Source organism: Pleurodeles waltl, chromosome 1_1 (genome assembly GCF_031143425.1).
Source record: "Pleurodeles waltl isolate 20211129_DDA chromosome 1_1, aPleWal1.hap1.20221129, whole genome shotgun sequence".
In the NCBI taxonomy this organism is placed as follows: domain Eukaryota; kingdom Metazoa; phylum Chordata; class Amphibia; order Caudata; family Salamandridae; genus Pleurodeles; species Pleurodeles waltl.
The window spans coordinates 950,035,959-950,051,328 of NC_090436.1; positions in this window are offsets into that span (position 1 = coordinate 950,035,959).

Here is a 15,370-nt window from a genome sequence, read left to right on the forward strand (position 1 = left end):
TGGGAGGCAAGGAGGTATAGGGAAAAATAAAAAAATGCATACAACACTATAAACACTATTAATATATATACTGCACTGATCCTCAAGCACATTAAATTTGATATCAAGGAAAAGGCCTCTTCTAATAATGGCCCAAGAAAATGGTTTTAAAAATTGTAAAGAAAGGGATTATTAATAAACTAGGTGGCTGGCTGAGAATGGCTGCCAACCATATGGTCAAACAACAACATCAGAAAGCAAAGAGGCATGGAGAACAAGGAGCACATGCAGGCCTATGGAAAAAAGCACACTGACAGGCTAGACAAAATGGTTGCCGGCCACATGGTCAAACAACAGCAGCAATCAAAGGAGCATGGAGAACAACGAACACATGCAGGCCTACCGAAAAAGCACACTGACTGACTAGAAAAAATTGCCACCGGACACCTGCTAAAACAACAACAAGCAGGGAGGCATGGAGAACAAAGAACACATGGAGGTCTACCGCAAAAGCACATTGACTGCCTGCACAAAATGGCTGCTGGCCATATAGTCAAACAACTACAACAGCAAGCACAGAGGCATGGAGAACAAACAACACTTGCAAACTGACGGCAAAAACACACTGACTGCCTACACAAAATGGCAGCTGATCATATGCTCAAACAGCAACAATACCAGCAAGGAGGCATGGAAAACAAAGAATACATGCAGGCCCATGGCAAAGGCACACTGACTGGCCAGACAAAATGGCTGCCAGCCACATGGTCAAGCAAAAACAAACAAGGAGGCATGGGCAAAAAAGAACATATGCCAGGCTATGGATGGACACTGACTACACAAAATTGCTGCTGGCCACTTGGCATGGAGAACAAAGACAAAATGGTGGCCTATGGCAAATACACACACACTAGCCAGACATAGAAGGCATGGTAAACAATTAAGAAAACACTGCCATTAATTCAGCAGTGCAAAAAACAACAATGAAGTCAGCTTTGACAGGTTAACATACCAAACATTCCCCCAAGGCATCATACAATATTACCCCACCAAAATGCACTTTTGAATAAAAACATGAAATACAAAATGCACTGCATGCAATCCAATGCCATCCCTTGCCTAAGCAATCATAGATGTTTTGGAACAACATGTAACACTGAAACAGTGGTTACATGTAACCAATGGCTAATCCTGCCTGGATGACCTGTCGGCAGATTAGGTCACCTGGTAAAAGAAATGAACAGTGCAAATTTAACAAACATGGAGAAAATGTACTTAACTGTGCAACCTTTTCTCTTATAAAAGATAAAAAATGAATTGGAAAAATTACTACACCCATAATGCAACTCAAATCCAACCACCACAACCACACTCAAATTCAAAAATGGAATAAAAGTGCAAATAAAATACTAGTGCATGCCTTCTATCAAACAACACCCTTATCCAAAAGTTTTGAAACTTACTTGTGATCTTACAAAAAAAGTCCATAAAATCCAATAGTATAGGCAGCAGACAAAGGGAGCGATCCTTTCTCCTTGAAATTTCAATGAAAAGTGATCATGATATGGACAAAGCACCGGGGGGAGCCTTATCAACAGGAAAAGGAAGTTACAATCTCTGGCAGACTTCCTTCCTGTTGAAAAAACAGTAAAATAAAAAAACACTTTTTGCACAAAAAAAACTTGAACTGTCCGTTGGAGTAGAACGTTAATTCAAAAAAGTATTTTCAGGTTGATATACTTTCTTCTCAAGTTGAAAATCTACATGAGAAACATAGACGCGACCGCTCATGATCGCTGGCATCACAAAACAGCGGCAGAGGCCTCTATACTCACCCCCTTGTGGCTGCTGTGATGCACTCAAGTGCCCATCCAGCTCTGGGTAGGCCACTGTAAGTATGCAGGCCATCAAGGGGGGTCAGGGTCCGACGGGCACCACTTCCTCATTGGGAGGCCATCCCCAGCAGGGCCTACGCGGTCTTCCATGTCCAGCGTCTCAGGTCCTCCCACTGTTTGTGACAGAGGGTGCTCCGCCTGCCATCGATCTCTAGGGTCTGCACCTCCTTGGCAATGGCCGCTGACCTGCAGAGGTAATGCAGACAGGAGAACTGCGATAAACAAACAGTCCAGCCTGTCACACACATGGCCCACCATGCCCGATCCCATCAACATTGCAAAACACATAGGCCAGCTCACAGCATGTACACCGCCAAGAGTAAATCAGCCCACCCCCCATCCAACCTTACACAATGTCTTCACACACATCTCCATGCTTCCAGGCCACATGCATCGTGCCCACAGTGTACTCACCTGTTGGTCTCGAGGCCCATACAGCAGTCCGTACTGGAGCAGGACCCCATCCACTAGTCGCTCTAACTCCTCAGAAGTGAAGGCTGTGGCCCCTTCCCCGGTCACAGGGGCCATGGTAGGTTTCAGGCACAGGTCACAGCAGCACATGCAGTATAGGTGTTCTACTGTGGAAGGTCAAGAAACAGGCGAGGAATCAGTTAGAAAATGGCGATCATGTCACCACCGGCCTACATCCCCATTGGCCACTGTACCACATAGGGTTCAATATTATCCAATGAAGAATTGCACACGACCTCCTACCGTCACGGCGCACAACGTCAGCGGAATTACCTCACTTCCACCTGTCCCTCCACACAAGACAGGTTGTCGCCATTTCAGGGGGGGGGCAGGGCTATCGATAATTGCTGCGTCACAGGATAAAAAGGACATACTTTTAAATTCCACTGTCCCATAACATGACTGCACGATGTGGACTGCTGTTGTGGTATAGTTGTTCAAATTGTGACAGCCTTCTCACTCTTGTGTCCCTTAGATACCTAGCACTGCGGATGAACAGGAGAAGGAGACATACCCCCGTGTACAGACCTCTGGTGGACTTAGCTACACTGGAAGACAGGCACATAATACTCACCTATAGATTGGACAAGGCCACAATCACAGAGCTGTGTGCCCAGTTGGAGCCTGAGCTGATCTCAGCTATACGTCATCCGACTGGGATCCCCCTCTTGTGCAAGTGCTATCAGTGCTCCATTTCCTGGCAACTGGTTCTTTCCAAGTGAAAGTGGGCTTGGCAGCAGGAATGACACAGCCAATATTCTCAATAGTGCTGGCAAGACTCTTGTCCAACCTGATAAAATACATGTGCAGCTACATTTCTTTCCCCCAGGTGGACCATTTTGCCACTGTGAAGGCCAGGTTTTATGCAATGGGACATATCCTCAATATAATTGGGGCGAATGATGGTGTACATATTGTGTTTGTCTTCCCCCCCGGCAAAATGAACAGGTGTACAGGATGGTGTGCCTAGCGGACCAGTACATTTCCCGCATCAATGCTAAGTATCCTTGGTCGGTGCATGATGCCTTTGTCCTGAGGAATAGCAGAATACCAAATGTGATGGCCCAACTACAGAGGCACAGGGTGTGGCTTATAGGTGAGCCTTGGCCCCCACCCAGTATACGTTGATGTATGCCTATGCTATTGGCCAAATAGGATAGTGTGTGGCTAAATGTTGTCCCTCAATATTTGCAGGTGACTCTGGTTACCCAAACCTATTGTGGCTGCTGACCACTGTGAGGAATGCCAGGACAAGGGCTGGAGAACGTTATAATGAGGCACATGGGCGAACCAGAAGGATAATTAAGAGAACCTTCAGCCTCCTGAAGGCCAGGTTCAGTTGCCTCCATCGACAGGTGGATCCCTGTGCTACTCACCCGAGAAGGTCTGCCAGATAGTAGTGGTATGCTGCATGGTGCTCAACCTGGCCCTCAGACACCATGTACCTTTTCTGCAGGAGGAGGAGACTGGAGATGTCCCTGTGGCAGCAGTGAACCCTGAGGACAGTGAGAATGAGGAGGCAGAAGATGAGGATGTGGACAACAGAGCATTAGTGATCCATCAGTACTTCCAATGACACACAGGTGAGACAGTGAAACTTCACATTTTTATGACTATTGTTGTATTCTGTGTGGCATTGGCATGCTGGCATTACCCACTTGTTTCCTCTACTCACTGTTACCTATGGATTGTAATTTTACAGATGTTGGTGATATGACAACAATTGTCCTGATGTGGTCACAACAGCTAGCAACAAGTCATTCATTCTATGCTCTCACTATGTACAGTTCATTTGCAATGGATGTAACTGTTTCAATCAATACAAATTTGCAATACATGAAATACTATTAGTCGAGTTTCGTCCAAGGGTGTTTATTGTAGTGCAGAAATTGATGGGAAAGTGCAATGGAATCGGGTGATGATGGAGGAAAAACCAGAGTATTGTTCCAGTCTGTTTGTAGCACAGGTGCAGTGTCCAAGGAGGACATAAGAAGGGGAGCAATGGCAGTTCAAAGTGGACAAGGTGACAAAGTGGGACACAAGGGGGACAATCAAGAGAGTCTTATTTCCTGGCGGTGGTCTTGGCATCTGTTTGGGTCGCAGAGAACGTTTGTGGGGTGGTTCACCTTCTGCAGGAGGTGGGGTGCTGGTGGCCTGTGGGTCCTGTGGCGGGGCCTCCTGCCCACCAGCGGCAGCAGAAGTGGAGGGCTGGTCAATGGACTGGCTAGTGGTAGGGACCCGCTAGTGTGCCGTTGCCTTCCTCATGATGTTGGTCATGTCTGCCAGCACCCCTGCTATGGAGATCAGGGTTTTGTTCATGGCCTTCAAGTCCTCCCTGATCCCCTGATACTGTCCCTCCTGCAGCCGCCTGTTCTCCTGCACGTTGTCAAGGATCTGGCCCATCGTGTCCTGAGAATGTTGGTATGCCCCCAGGATCTTGGTGAGTGCCTTCTGGAGAGTCGGTTCCCTGTTCCTGTCCTCCCCCTGGTGCACAGCAGTCCTCCCAGGGTCCCTGTTGGCCTGTGCCTCTGTCCCCTGAAGGGTGTGCCCACTGCCACTGACCCCTTGTCCCTGGTTGTCCTGTGGGTGCGGTATGGCCTGGGGTCCCTGTACAGGTGGGCACGCTGCTGATTGACGTGTCCTGGGGTCATGGGTGTGGGTACGCTGGGTGGGTGCTATGGTGTTGGTTCCTGATGGGGGAGACTCTGTGGTGGTCTGTGAGAGGGCTTGGGTGACCGACTGTCCAGTGGTCCCTGATGGGCCAGGTAGTTCCTCCAGATCCTGAAGTCCAGAGTTACTGTCATCACTAGGGCCTCTTCTGTTGGGGGACTGGATAGTGGTGGCACCTCCTCTCCACTGACATTGGCTGGGGTACCTGTGGGGATGTAAATGATGTATTATGCTTCATGTGTTTGACATTTGTACTTCCCTAGACCCCCCTCTGTGGTTGGTGTTACTCTGTCAGCTTTTGGTTGAGTACGGTGATGTATTGTGGAATTGTTAGTTTCCCTATGCTGTGCATGCTTTCGTGATGGGTGTCCATGCAGGGCTGTGAGGGGTGTCCATGCATTGGTATGGCATGCAGGGCTTGGCATTGGGATTAGTGAGATGTGAGGGTGCAGTGTGTAGGATGAAGTGGAGTGATGGTGTGGGTGTGAGATGGCATACAGATATTGCCATTTGTTTATGTTTCAGCCTTGAAAAAGTCCGTGAGGACGAAACACGTGTTGGCTGTTTTCTGATTTCCCATATGTTTTGTCTCACGTAAAGACACGATTACTTTGGAATACCGTGTCTTCTTTCCTATTATCAAGGATTAAAATATCTTTTGCAACTCTACTCATCTTGGACTTCTCATCTATTATATTGTTTGGATTGCCCTGGTCTGTTGTTTTTTTGCAAGGTATTGGAGGGGGGTGATAGGTAGTAAATATTGACTTACCAGTGTCCAGTCCTCCGGCAACTCCAGTGAGTCCCTCAGATTGCAGTATTGCCAGTACCTTCTCCTCCCATTCTGTGAGCTGTCGGGAGGAGGTGGGGGTCCACCGCCTGTCCTCTGTATGGCGAGCTGGTGTCTTGCTGCTATAGAACATACCTTCCTCCGTAGGTCGTTCCACCTCTTCCTGATGTCGTCCCTTGTTCTTGGGTGCTGTCCCACAGCGTTGAACCTGTCCACAAATACCTGCCATAGCTCCATCTTCCTTGCAACGGATATTTGCTGTACCTGTGCTCCAAAGAGCGGTGGCTCTATCCTGACAATTTCCTCCACCATGACCTTTAACTCCTCCTCAGTGAAACGGGGGTGCCTTTGAGGTGCCCTGGGTGTTGTGTGATATATGTTGGTGAGGGTGTGATGGGTAATGTGGTGGGGTGTGTGATGTAGAGTGCATGAGGGGTATATGGGTGTAAGTGGTTTGTGTGTCTAGTTGTCTCTGTACTGTTCTTCTCAGTTTCCTGGTGGCAACTGTTGTTCATAAAGGGTTGTGGGTAATGTGGGTGTGTGTTTTATATTGGTGTGGGTGTGGTGTGTGTATGAGTGTCAGGTGTGTGTTTTTTGTATTGGACAATGTAGTGTTGTTTTGTAAGTGGGTGTCCATTCTGAGCGCAGGGGTATGTACCGCCAATGGTTTACCGCTGTTGAATGCCCTCCGTGGTGATTTGTGGGTCATAATGTGATGGCCGTTGTTTTGTTGGAGTAACAGTATGGGTTTTGGTACCGCCACTTTATCACTGCCCTTTGGTCTGGCGGATTTGTGTATGTGGCTGTATTCTGTCGGATTGGTGTGTGTATGTCATAATATGGTGGATAGAAATCTGCCACTGCGGCGGTAAGTTGATGGCAGTCAGCGTGGCGGTCAGCGGGATTTAACACCAATATCATAATGAGGGCCATAGTTTTTGTTATTTTATTTATCTCAAATGTTACCCCAAAGGGATTTTCAACTCTATTACTCACCTCCAAGGCCTTCACATCAGATACTCTGCAGCATAATATTAAATATAATAAGAATGCCAATTTCATTGTCAGTTTTTTAAGATCCAAATATTTGCTGCTTGGCCACGAAGCGAACTATGAGAGCACTTTACTCACATCCCCCAAAATCTTATACCTTGCAATAGGCAGTCTCCTCAACCTGATGCTTTTCATTACTCTACAAACTTATGACCTCATTACACGTTTGGCAGAGGGGATTACTTAGTCACAAATGTCACGGATATCCCATCCACAATATTACAAGTTTCATAGGATATAATGGAACTTGTAATACAGAGGATGGGATTTCCATCACATTTATGATGAGAAAATCCCCTCCGCCAAACTTGTAATCAGGCCCTACAACTTTATTACAGACACTACTTCCCTCAATTGGAATGTGTCCCACTGAAATTGCCAATCTATACCAATTAATGGTTCTGTATGACAAACCTCTTTCAAACTGTTCAACTAAAACATTTCCTACATCCACTATAGGAGCATCCATGGGATCTAAAACCCCTTTGATGCAACAACAAACTGATTTATTCCAGATTCCCTTGTATTTACATCGGGTTCCCACGGCCCAGGACTCTTCAAGCAGCTCCTAAACCTTACCCAAAAGGCCTGACACACTAAAAGATCTCCTGACACTTTCCAAACAAGAAGGTTCAAAAACCCTGACTCCGTGGGATGTTCTTCTGCATCCACACTTCTTTAAAGGCCTTTCCTTGCTGGTAAATAAGAAGGAATCTTGAAAGCCAATTCCAACAACATCAGGAACCACACCTGTGACACCCAAAATGGAGTTACCTGCACCACCAGACAAACTTCTCTCCTCACCTTCTGTAGAATCCTCTGGATCATACCAAATGGAGAAAAAGCATAAGCCTTCAACCCTCTCCAGTTCTGCTGAAAAGAATCTACCAAAAAAGCTTCTGGAAATGGAAGCCAAATGTAATATCTCTGAATCTGGTAAGTCAATCTGCTGGCAAACAAGTCTACTTCCAAAGGACCCCAAGAATTGTCTATTTGTAAAAACACACTTTGCCAAACTTCCAATCCCAAAAATCCTTCAAAATCATAGAATTCCAATCCGCAGAAGTATTCTCCTTTCCAGGCGAGTACTCTGTCTTCAAACTGATCTTGTGCTTTAGACAAAAGTTATTTTGCTAAATCTGAAAGACCACTAAATTAAAAGTCCCCTAACAGATGTATATAAGCTACAGCAGAAACATTGTCAATTTTCAATAGAAACTCACTGATCCTCAAAACATCTTTAAAAATCAGGAGCGCACAAAGCCCTGCAGTGGTTGCTAAACAATTGATATGAAGAGTCTTTTCTGAATGTGACCATAAACCACCAATCTCCTGTTCACCCAAACGTGCACCCTAACCTGAAAGGCTTGCATTCAACTTCAACACAAAATCCAGCATACATCCAAAAATTGCACGCCCATTCCAAGCATCTGGATTTTAAAACTACCAAGTCAATTCCCTCTTCACTTCCAGAGCCAGACTTATTTTGGGGCATATTTATACTCCGTTCGCGCCGGAATTGCGTCATTTTTTTTGCCGCAATTTCGACGCAAAACTAACTCCATATTTATACTTTGGCGTTAGACGCGTCTAGCGCCAAAGTCCATGGAGTTTGCGTCATTTTTTAGCGTGGACACCTACTTTGCGTTAATGAGATGCAAGGTAGGCGTTCACGTCTAAAAAATCGACTCCGAGGCATGTGCGTCAGATTTATACTCCCGGGCAAAATTCACGCCCGGGAGTGGGCAGGTCCAAAAAAATGACATATGGCCGCTTTTGCGCCGTTTTTTAGCGCCTGCAAAAGGCAGGCGTTAAGGGACCTGTGGGCTCTGAAGGAGCCCAGAGGTGCCCTCCCATGCCCCCAGGGACACCCCCTGTCACCCTTGCCCACCCCAGGAGGACACCCAAGGCTGGAGGGACCCATCCCAGGGACATTAAGGTAAGTTCAGGTAAGTGTTTTTTTTCATTTTTTTTTGTGGCATAGGGGGGCCTGATTTGTGCCCCCCTACATGCCACTATGCCCAATGACCATGCCCAGGGGACATAAGTCCCCTGGGCATGGCCATTGGGCAAGGGGGCATGACTCCTGTCTTTGCTAAGACAGGAGTCATTTCTATGGGGGTTGGGAGTCGAAAAAAATGGCACAAATCGGGTTGAGGCGAAAAAATTGCCTCAACCTGACTTGCCCCATTTCTTGACGCCCAAGCCCCATATCCCCCTACGCCGGCGCTGCCTGGTGTACGTCGTTTTTTTACACACACACCAGGCAGCGCTGGCGGCTAACGCCGGCTAACGTCATTGATTAAATCCGGCGCCCGCATGGTGCTTCAGAATGGCGTTAGCCGGCGCTAATTTTTTTGACGCAAAACTGCGTTAGCGCAGTTTTGCATCAAAAAGTATAAATATGGCCCTTTGTCTCTATACCACAAGCCCAATTAAAGAGCTTTTGCCTGTACCGTTCGAGACTGCATGATAATGTAAAAGATGCAGAAAGACACCATGTATTGTGGAGGACAACAATGCTATCAACCTTGTTTGCTTCCTCTGTGTTAAACTTTCCTTTCCTTAACATATAACAAATTTCTTTCCTTATCATGTTCACTTTCTTCTCCGGCAAACATAACACCACCTTCACAGTATCTATTGTAAAACCCAGAAAATCCTGTTCCTGGGAAGGAATGAAAACAGATGTCCAAGTTCTTTAAGAACTCCAAACTTTCCAGCAACCTCTGCGTTACCAGTAGATCTCTGATAAGTTGATGCACAGACTATCAATATGACTATCAATGTGGCATCCAAATAAATGATCAATCGCACTCCTCTTTCCCTTAGAAAAGAAACCACTGTTGCATGACCTTGGTGAAACACCAAGGGGCTGAATATAGATCAAAAGGACAACAACAAAATTGAAAGACGACCTTTCCAAATAAATTGAAGGTCTGGTTGACTGCATTTGGACATCAGAGTAGTGAAATAAGCATCCTTGAGATCCAACTTCACTAACCAATCATTCTTTAATAGCATGTCCCTTAAGGCATGGATTCCCTCCATCTTGACATGTCTGTACATCAGGAATCTGTTTCATTTCTCAAATTTATAACAGGTCTCCATTTGTTTTCTTTTTTATCTGCTAAGAATAGAGTACTTAGATAAACAATATCCTCCACTCTTACTTTTATAATAGCTCCTTTTCCCACCATGTTTGCTATTTCTTTCACCACTAATGATTTCTTACTCAAAACCTTGAATAGTGCGTAAACACCAAGGATCTTGAGCAATCATTTCCTACTCTGTCCTAAAAAACCTTAACCAGCCTCCTACCTTTTTGTGGAAAGAACCAGAGGTAATCACTGTACTCACCTTGAAATCCCAACAATCCTTGGCCTTGGGCCCTATTTCCTCCATCTTGCTGATTTTTTTCTCTCTGAGGAGAGGTTGAAACTCACACCTCCTCTTTGTTGGAATGGATTTTTGTCATTTGCATACATAAAGTATTTGAAAGGGAGAACCATGCACTCTGCTCTTACAAGGATACATCAATGAAGAAACTACTCATCATAATCACCTCCAATACATTAACAATGCATTCACTTTTACTAAGGTTTTCAGATTATTTTTCAATGTACAGTAATAGAGGAAACATATTTGCATTGCATTCTCCAAAGGAAGTTAGGGTTGTTTCCATTTTACTGAAGTGTAGCTTCACTTAGGGCACTTGCTTTGTTAATATTTTTAAGTGGTTCCCATTAAAGTTTAATTGATCTGAAATAAGCATCAGGGCCTCAATGGAAGCTAATTTTTTTAAGAAGAGTGTGCAGTTTTGCCTAAAAGATGTCTTCCGAACTGCAGTACTTTCTACTGGCAAATTAGTAAATGCTTCTCCATTGTGTAAATGGCTAGTGTATATTGTACACTACAGCTGTGTAATAGACCACCTATTTTCAATCTTGTCTGTGTGTCTCATTGCCATTTGTTTCAGTGTGTTGATAATGTGTACTTTTTTTGATCTAAACTTATTTTTTTGTTGCAAATTCATCAAAAATTATTGTGGGACATATGCTCTGTCTCGAGGAAAAAGTCACAAAGATGATGGGCCCGATTCACAAAGGTAAACTTACACTTTTGGTCGAAGTCTAGACCAAAAGTGTAAGTTTACAAGTGTTTCATATCCAAAAAGGTAAGTTACAAGGAGTATCTTTACGTCTGCACTCAGAGCGGATGATCTGCACTCGGGTGGAGCAACTGTCTCAGGGGTGGAATTAACAAAACCACATGTACCAGCACATTATTAATCCTACCTGCAACCCAGACCCAGAAGCCAAAAAAAGGAGCCCACAAAAGCACTGGTTTTACCACAACCACACTGTGCCTTTGCTACAAATCCTGACGCCATGCTGCCCACCAGGAGATAAATGAATTATACAGAGGAGGAGACCACCACGATACTGAAATGTGTTCTGAGGAACTACAAGAGATAGCATGGTCTCCTACCCTACAGCAGCAGTTCCTCAGAGAAGGCAGTGTTATGGCAGCACTTGGCCACGGTGGTCACTGCATTGGGGGAGGACAACTGGAAGGATGAGAACAGGAGGGTAAAGGAAAAGTACACCAGGACAGAGGTGGCTAGAGCTCTCCCTGGTGTACAAACTGGAGCCCACCTCCGACTCACCCCACTTGAGAGGGATGTCCTCTCCACCATAGACCCCCAGCTGCTCCATGGGCTGTTTGTGACTGATGCCCGCAATGTGGTTCCAGGTAAATGTTCAATGATAGTAACATTGACACCAAATGAGTAATGTTTGTGTATCTCTAAAAATGTGACCATGAATGGTGTCCCAAGTAAGTGCAATCTGTATGGTGTCTCACCCTCATGTGTCTCAGAAAGTCCATAACACTGCAAGTACCAGCATCCTTTGTAATGGCAATTGCAAATTACAATACCTAAGTCCCAAACAGTGGCCCATTACTGCTGTCTCATCCACTTAACACTGGTGCATGGTAATAGATATTGTCCCTCATTCATTTACCACTGCTGGTGACATGCAAATGCAAATGTATAGTATTGGGACAGGTTGCACATAAGCATATATCTTGGTTATGTCTGATAACCTTTCCCTTTTGTCGCAACATACAGCCAGAGGACAGTCACACACAGGAGCACAGGTCAATGCACCATCAAGGAGGCAATGTCATGGAGAAGAAAAACCCCTACCATCAGCACAAACAGGTATGTAAATATGGCCAGAAGAGGGCATCATCTCCTACATTGTTACCTGTTAAGTCATAGTTACAGTACATTGGATTCATGAAATGTGGCAAATCTGTGAAATAAACTAGGTAATGTTGTGTGTCACATATACCAACTAGTATGTTAACAACACACATATATCACTGTGGGCCGCGTGACATTGTCCAGAAAAGAACAGCCTGCAGTGACCTCTGCAACATGTATGGGTGTGACATCTGGTCAGGCATCACACACTGGGCGGATGTCAGACACTTGTAAGGAAATATAAAAATGACTTTCCCAAATGCTAATGCTCCTAAGCTATGGTGTAAATGTCAGCAGTGTGTGAAGTGTGTCTCATGTCACTGTAGTCACTCATCCCCATATGTTCCTATATGGATCACAATAGTACCATAACCTGACATGTTGGCCAATGATAGGTCTACCAATAATGCAAATATACAGTATTTACCTAAGGGTACATTTTGCGCCTCATGCAGGTGGATAGTGATTGGGTAGTGAAGCAAGTCAATATGTAACAAAACTGTATGCCTCTCATCAAAATGTGTAAGGTGTTTGTGCTCTCACAGGTATGCATGGTTTTGTCAGTCTAGGGAAGTGTCACAAGTATCCCCATTGTTCATGGAATGTGACTCAAGTGCAGAATAGGGCAACCCAGTGACTTGTTCCATCTTGACACATTCCAATAGGCCTAGCCTTGTAGACTTGATTCACTGGTGTGTGCAGCTGGAGTTCCACAAAGAGTGATCCTCAAGTGCCTTGTGGGGCTCATAAATCTGTCCCCAAGTACAACATGTAGAGGTGGAGGCACAACCTGTTTCTGAGTCCATGACATGGATAATTGCTTACTAAATACCAGGACACAACAGCTTATGTAATGATGTTGGTGAGTGTTGTATGGATACCAGCATGCTTGCAGTTTGGGAGTATCATAGTGGCTGGCAAGTTAAGTGTAGAGGGCAGTGAAGCCTCCACATCTAAATGTTGAACTGCACAATGGGAAAGCAGTAAATGTGGGGATCAGCCCAGTTTTTCCACTTGAGCAATTTGTGGGATCCCAGATCTATGTTTATTTCACCTTGCCACCATGATCACAAATAGGTGAACTCCTGAATAGAAGACTACAGGTTGTATGCTGTACATGGACGTATACAGTGTCAGATAAAATAGGCCATGATGTTGTACATATATTGGAACCACAGGCCAAATGAGAAGTGCACAGCAGAAATGGCTGACCTCACAGTACAAACGTGGCAATGTTGGGTGGGGGTGTAGCAAAATAAATGTAACCTATACCTTCTTAGATCGTATATGTCATACATATACTTATCAATGTACTGACTAAATCTGTTGTGCAAAGATCAGACAACCCTGCATGCTCTGTAAGACTCGTAGACAAATCAGCAAATATCACATAATACATGGGATGCATGATGCCATTGAAAATGTAGGTGTATCCAAAGGTAGCCAGTGCAGGATAACCAAGTTGTTACTGTCCCTTAGCTCTCACTAATCACCAATTAAATGTTTGCCTGTAATTTTGATACCTGAGTGATATGAGAGCCACCTGTAACTTGTAGATCACTGGTCCATACCACTGACATGCACATGTAGATTCATCACCACCATCCTTTGCACTCAGTAATGGATATGTAGGTTGCATAACAGCTGTTGTCAGGACTACTTCAGTGATTCAGATGACACCATCCAGGGGTTTGGGAGACATCCTGGCTGCAGCAGCCAAACCCACTGCCATCCGTCTATCAAGTAAGTGAGCCATATAGTGTCATCTAGTGATACCCTACCTAGCAACAAGAACCAAAATCCGTTGGAAAGGGATGAGCAGATATTGCTATTTTAGCACTCCCTGTAGTTGGTGTGTAAAAGATTCCCAACAAGTTCAGTGATGTGTGTTGCAAGTGTGCATTATTACATATTGAACAGTAACCATGTTGTCACTTCTTTCCGAAGCTGCTGGATCACAGACCAGTTCTTCTGCAACACATCCAAGGAGCCCAGTCCAGCAGCTGACATCTAGGGGGATCTCAAAACCACACAGACCTGTGCTGAGAACTGGTGAGTTTGCATTTACATCATACATCTGCATTATACACCTCAATGTCACAGTGTGAGCTATCACGTCTAAGCGTACACAAACCAGGTCACATGTGGTACATCCATTAATGTGAAGAGTAACTGACTCAATCCCTGTGTTGCACCACATCATGCTGTAAGCAAGTTACTTAGACTGTCGCAACCTCTGTCCCATAGGTGGTGAGGAGAATGACTTGAGTTGGGAGGAAGCACCATCAGCCAGTGACTGGTGCCAGGCAATCTGAAGGTGGAACCCACTCCCCTTCCAAGCTGCCAGCACAGCACAGGAGGAGGAAGTAGAGGAAGCAGAAGATCAGGGTCTGACTGCAAGTGATGTGGAGGCCAATCCGCTGACCACACATTTTGGCCCATGCAGATTACTAAATTGACATCTGCTGTGGTTGGCATGGTGCCTCCTCTTACACCCCATAGGATTGCCCATTCCCCACCTACCGCAATCCACACCTCACCTCTTAACAGCCCTTACATCCACGTCAGACATGTTGGTTCCCTTACACGCTTCCTGACAGTGTCTCCCAGGCCTTCACTTCAACATCTGAGGGACATGCTAGCCCTGGTGAGGAGCAGGTAGCCCCTAGGCACATTTCTCCTCCTCACAACCTCCCACTTGTCACATCCCCCTTGCTGGTAGACGTGCTGGTCACTTCCAAGGCCGTCTCAGGCAGAGAGGACTGACAGGTGTTGATGTCGGAGAGTGGGAGGATAATTTCTTCCAGAAGCAGGCAGATGTGAGGCAGGGCATTTGTGCCATTGTTACACTGACATGTCTGCCTCACTACAGGACATGCATCAACTCCAACAGTTGGTCCACAGAATGACCCAGGTGTTGGAGAGGATGGATAGATCCTGGGCGACATGGGGAAGAGGAAGTATGACATCATGGTCCTACAGAGGGATGAGAGTGTAAGACCACCATGCATTGGCTATGAAGATTGCGGAGGGCATAATTAAAATGATACTAAATCCTTCACATTCAAGGCAAGGGAAGTCAAGACATCTACCTGCACTATCTCACCCCCAACCCCTGGTCAGGGAACCTGCACCGGGCCCACACCAATCCACAATGGGAACACACCCCTTGCACAGGCCCTCTTCTTCACAGTCACGTCCTCTACCTGTACAGGGTCTGACAACCCCTGTCCAGGCAAC